The sequence below is a fragment of the Epinephelus moara genome, chromosome 4 (assembly GCF_006386435.1).
Source record: "Epinephelus moara isolate mb chromosome 4, YSFRI_EMoa_1.0, whole genome shotgun sequence".
In the NCBI taxonomy this organism is placed as follows: Eukaryota; Metazoa; Chordata; class Actinopteri; order Perciformes; family Serranidae; genus Epinephelus; species Epinephelus moara.
The window spans coordinates 34,986,716-34,993,521 of record NC_065509.1 but is presented as its reverse complement, the minus strand read 5'-3'; positions in this window follow the sequence as shown (position 1 = coordinate 34,993,521).

Genomic DNA, 6,806 nt, shown 5'->3' with positions numbered 1-6,806 from the left:
TGTTTTTTATGATCACACAGAATAATTATTTTACACTCTGGACATAACAAGCTTTGTTCTTAGCTCTGACATCAGCTCTGTTTTCTCGTGGACTCAAAATAATCTTCTCATCTTGACATGACCTAAACTTTGACTGGATGATTATAAGATAAAAAAATGTATCCTGATACCATAATCATCTATAAGCAGCAGAAATACAGCACAGCAATCTCAACCACTTATGTTGCCACTCACTTTGATGTCAAATTATTATCGGCCTTACGTTGCTGTAAACAAACAAACAAACAAATGTAACAGTTCTACATAAATGTGTTGGTAGTTTATCGTCTCAGTTTGTGAGCAAAATGCATCTGTATTATTCCTATAATGTAGATAAATAGTCCACAATATAATGACTTCATTGCTTTTTCCAATTGCTTGTTTTGCAACTCTGAGCAATCTGCTCAGAATAATAACTGTAAAGGTTATGTGTCAGAATTATGTAAGAACGAGGTAATTAAAGTATGTATACACTGAGAGCATAACATAGAACCAGTTATAGTAAGAGTGCAAAAACATTTTTCTTTGATTACATCTGATGAAAACATTTGATCGTCAGAATCTTTAAACATTTTAATCTCAACATCTAATTATCTAATAATCGCTAGAACACTGTGGTAATTAAAGGTATGCTGAGCTCATACAGGCTGTCTACAGGTGTCAGACACTTAATTTAACGCTTTTTAAGACCTTTTTTTTATAGAATATTAAAAAAAAAATGAAGACAGATTTTATTCAAGCATTACAGGTAAGTATAAAGATAAGTTTGTAGTCCTGTGTGATTGTCCGTTTTATGTAGGAATATGGTTATTAGAGTGAGTTTGGTTAATCTACATTTTGCCAACAGGCGAGTGCAGGTATGAAGTATAAAGACAGTTTGAGGTTTAGTGGTAGGTTACAATATTTGACTATAAATGATTGACAAATGAAATTAGATAAAATGTTTGTGGCATTATCCCCTTACAAAATCAAACCGATGACTATTTAATGACCTTTAAGGCCTAATATTTATACATTTTAAATGAATACGTTGTACGGACCTGCAGACACCCTGTCATAACAATTTTTAAAAAATGGTGAATTACAGTATGTTATATTTTATCCTGTAATAATTAGTCAGGATGTCTAAGGATAGCTTTTTAGATGCTTTGTAACACACTGTAAAGGTAATTTTTAATCAAATTTAAGACTGAATTTTTGGACAAATGATTGTTTCCTTATTCAAGCATTGCAGGTAACGGTCAATAGCTTATATGTGGTCCTGTGCAGAGGTTGGTTTTATGTAGGAATATGGTCATTAGAGTGAGTTTGGTTAATCTACATTTTGCCAACAGGTGAGTGCATGTATTAGTATCGAAGACAAGATAAGGGTCAGTGACAGGTTTAAATATTCAATTATAAATTGTGGACTTTTACATAGAAGAGTTTGACTCATTTTAACAAAAAGAAATTAAAGGTGGATAAATTAAATTAGATAAAATGCTTGTGGCTATTAAGACCTCAAAAATTCAAATTTAGGACTATTTAATGACTTTAAGACCTAACGTTTTACATTTGATATTAATACTTCATACTGAATACTTAAGGACCTGCAGATACCTGTCATAACAATTCTTTTAAAAAAAATGCATATGGTGTGTGTAATTGTTTTTCCTGTAATAATTATTCAGGGTGTCTACAAGTGTGAGACACTTAAATTTAATGCTTTTTAAGACCTTTTCAAAATCATTTTTAATCAAATTCACGACTGATTTTTGGACAAACGATTGTTTCCTTAATCAAGCATTGCAGGTAACGTTGAGTAGCTTATACGTGGTTTTGTGCAGAGGTTGGTTTTATGTAGAAATATGGTCATTAAAGTGAGTTTGGTGAATCTATTTTTTGCCAACAGGTAAGTGCAGGTATAAGAAAAAGGCAGTATTAGGTTGAGTGGGAGGTTTAAAGATTGGGCTTGACTCATTTTGACAAAAAGAAATTAAAAGATAGATGAATGAAATTAGATAAAAAGTTTGTGGCCAATGAACAAACTTAAAACTATTTAATGACTTTTAAGACTAAATATTTATAAAATTGAAATAAATACGTTTTAAGGACAAAGCAATTATTAAAAATGGTGAATTTATGTAATTTCTTTTTTTCTTGTAATTATTATTCAAGGTGTCTACAGGTGTCAGACACTTAAATTTAATGCTTTTTACCTTTTCCAAGATATTTTTTAATCAAATCTAAAACTGATTTTTGGACAAATGATTGTTTTCTCATTCAAGTACTGCCGGTAAGTATAAAAGTAAGTATAAGTATATATGTGGTCCCGTGCTGAGGTTGGTTTAGGTTAATCTGTATTTTGCCTACATTTAAATGCGGGTATGCACAGTTTTAGGTTCAGTGGTAGTTCTTTTATGATTTATAACTTTAGAAATTTGGAATTTTTATGCAGAAGAGCCTGTTTTGACAAGAATCAATTAAAAGATGGATAAATGAAATTACATAAAATGTTTGTGGCAATAAGGACCACACAAGTTTAAGGCCAAATATTTCTAAAATTGAAATTAAGACATTTAAATGCTTTAAGGACCTGCAGACACCCTGCCATAACAATTATTTAAAACTGGTGAATTACAGTATGCAATGATTGTCTCTGTAAAAGAATAATTATTCAGAGTGTCAACAGGTGTCAGACACTAAATACTTTTTAAAGACATTTTCAGAATCATTTAAACCAAATTTCAGAGTTTGGACAAATCATTTTTTTCTCATTCAATAACTGCAGGTATGTATTATGGTAAGTAAAGTAAATATTATATATGTGGTCCTGTGCAGAGGTTGGTTTTTATGTTGAGTATAATCACTGGAGTTAGTTAGGTTAATCAACATTTTGCCAACAGGTAAAAGTGAGTATAAAGTAAAAAGACAGTTTTAGGTTAAGAGAGGTAGGCTTTTATAGATTTGTAGCAACAGAAATGTGGCCTTTCATGCACAAGAGCTTGACTCATTTGACAAAAAGAAATTAAACAATGGATAAATGAAATCAAATCAAATGTTTGTGGCAATTAAGACGTCACAAATCCAAACTTAAAGATCATTCAATGGATTTTAAGGCCTAATATTTATTAAAATTCTAATTAACACACCTCCCTGAGATGTACCGCAGAGTGCCACAGGAAGTTACTCCTGCCTGTGGCCATCGAACTTGTAAAGTCCTCCCTCAGAGTGTCAGTACACTGGCCAGTTATAACTCTATATCTAATATATTGTTAACTGTGCAACAGTGACTTAAAGGTACAATAATTCTGTGCAGCACCGTCGTAACTGCAAAGTAATTGGTGCAATAATTCAACGGCCGCAACACTGTGCAGTTATTCAATGGTGCAATATTCTTTTCAGTATCCTAATTTATTCTTACTTAGACCACTCTTGAATGTATATTTAACATATGATGCACATATTGTACATATTTGATTCCTACTGTGTTGTACTTATAGCATAATGCACATTTTTATATTTGCAAAATCTTAACATACTAGTTTTACACTTTGCAATGTCGCAGAATGTACATTTTTTTATATTTTGCACACCTTACATACATTATCTTCCACATATTTTTAGATATTTTACATACTCATGTTAAATATTGTAGCATAATACACATTTTTATATTCTAGATACTTCTAACTTCTACTTTCTTACAGCTCTCTAAGCTATACATCAGAGCAAGTGTAACGTATCACAGTTTCCCCTGCAGGGATCAATAAAGTATTTCTGATTTCCTAAGGACCGGCAGACCCCGGTCATAACAGTTATTAAAAAAACAGTAAATTGCAGTATGTAATAATTTCCTCTGTAATTATTATTGCTGATAAGGTGGCTAGAACTGAAGCAGAAAGAGCAATGTGCAGATAGATGTTACTATTAAAATATTTAGCTGCTTTTTGTCCAATGTTTCCTTATTTTATTTTTTTGAGAGTACAAAAAGTCTTTTTAAATTGAAAACAGATGTAGAGATTAAAGTAGCCAATGGGCTGACATTTGACAGACTCTAGCACGACTGCAGAGTTCAAGGACACTGAGCATATACAGAGCAAACCAGTTTAACTTTCATTGGTGGTTTTTATATGACAGTGAGGCAAAAACAGACCATATACCTGCTTTCTTTTAATCAGTGACTCACTCAGACCTTGGAGATAATGCGTAATGACACGTGCGTCCTATCAGTGAGATGGACAGGTCTGTTAAAGCTTCGAAGATTTACACTGATGGTCTCATCTCGTCTCAAGCGTCTCCCCCCCCCCCCCCCCCCCCCCACATCCCATTCATCCCAGCTAAATAGGAACAAGAACAAAGCATTTTGGGGGGCTGCTTCTGCTCCTCTAACTCAGACTGCAGCCTTATATTGCTCGGCTTGTACCATGTCCCAATTCAGAAATAGCTGCTTGTTATCATCCCTCTGATCTTCTGAGGACAGTTGCACAGGCTGTTGGGACTTTACTTGAGAAGTCTACAAAGAGTGTGGGTGAAAAACAAGGGCGCTAATGATCTTGGAGAGATTTAGAGAGAGTGGATTGAGGATTCGGAGTCTTACGCTGATGAAACTGGGTTAACTGTTGTTCAAAAAGAATCTGCTCACTGCGATTGACAGCGTGTTGTCGTGTGGTTCGATCTAGGCAATTGTGAAAGAAAACAAACATCACCCATGATCTGCATACGACAGCTGATAACACGGGCCTAACGGGAATGACATCTCAGCTCCCGAAAAGCTTTCGGAGGTTACAAACTCGAGTGCTAAAGGTATCTAATGTGGCTGACTAACAGGGACAAGCACAAACATAAGCAGTGTATGTTCTTTAACATTATGTACAGCCCCCTCACTCTCTCAGTGACCTTAGAACCACACATCTTTGATGATGTTCGCTCGGGTAAATAAAATATTAACCAATGTGTAAATATTTACAGATGAGTCCAATGACCAACAGGGTGGCATCAATGATTCCCAGAGAGCTCAGTGAAGACTTCAACTGACATCAGTGTTTATGCTTTTACAACGGGAAAAGAATGTCAAAAAAAAGTTTGTGTTCTTGGTTAAAGGTTAAAATAATGTCAACATAATTAACTTTAAGTCAATTTAACTTTCTTTTTTTTTTTTTTTTTTGAGTGCCTTACAGTGTCATTTGAGGATGTGTTTTCATTATTGGTCAAACAGAAGCTGAACCTCTTGACTAGCTGTGGTTAAAAACAACTCTACCTATCTTTAATTTGATTTTTCACATATTCTTCCTCCATTCAAAATTTAATTCATTATTAGAAAATAGGGCTGGGCAAGATGGAGACGGTGACGCTCGCACAATTGGTACAATTGTTGGCACCCCTACTGGCCGCCCATGGCAAAAAATAATTGGAGGCCAGCATTACTGTCTTCAACAGGCTGTGGCACACTCATTTTAAAGCTAGGTGGAAGTCGTGGTATCTTGTGACACAAGACAACCTGAAGCAGCCATTGATGCCAACAATGTTAGCATGGCTCGTCGGGAAGGAGGTTAAAATAACACTTCACAGTTAGGCTAAATTTTGGCAAGGTCTAAACGGACGAGGCCACTTTCAAAACAGTACCTTGAACTCTCACCTCAAGATATCTGAATGAAAATGTGTTCTATGGGTACCAACGAGTCTCCTTTGAACTTAAGATGGCTTGTTCACAGTAAATGTTTTGTTCCTTGCAATCAATGTCCTTCAAATACAATCTGGATATTTGTCTTTTTAAAGTACAGGACAACCAGTCTATTTGAAAAACAATGACTCACCTAAAACACGATGACAGATACATAATACATTACAACAGAATTGTTGTAGAACTTTGTAAAATTATGTAACTGTACCAGTATTAATCTAAGCACATCAGATAAAAAGTATTAACTGTAAATTAAGAAACCAAAGTAAGCCATTCCTTAAGTCTCAATACTGACATAGTTTTCAACTTAAGCTGTATAGATGACTCAAACAGTATAATCGAACTCCTGAAATTCTGTTACAATTTTTTTCAGGTCAAGATTTTTCCAGAGGCTCAATCTAACCACCCGTATGAAAAGTTTCTGGGGGTGGCAGTGTATATAGAATTTTTACTTTTAAAGTCAATATTACGATATTACAAATACTTCTATATCAATATTGTTACAATACTATAGGGTTGTCTATTGGTGATTCCACAAAATATTTACACAATGAGATTTTGGTCAACAGTTATCAGTAATGTGGATATAATGACACAGTGGTAAATAACAGCACAGCTACAACAGTCTGGTAAGTCCAGAAAATTACATCACTAAAACCAGTACAAGAAAACACCTAAGACATACTGATAAAAAATCTAAGACGATATTAAGCCTCATATCACGATATCAAGGACGTTTCAAAGTTTCAACATTGGGGGGGACAGGGATAGAGCAAGTACAGCATTGGGGGATTCACAAAAACGCTGATTTGCTGCTTTTATTTTGTCTGTATTTTATTTCCGAGCTTGGTCCTGGATGAAAGAAATAATATGCAGGTCAGTTTGTGGGTGTCGGATGATAGATATATTAAAACTAAATGAGAATTATTAGGGTCCGGGCAGCTAAGCTGCCAGGACACTATTGTATTCCTAGGAATTCTTTCTTTCTTTCTTCCGAGGAAGTCATACTTCCCAAGGGCGAAAACTCACCAAACTTTACAGAAATGTCCGGCCCCATGCCAGATTTACTTAATTCCAAGGACATGTCAATATTCCTCCTGGGGGG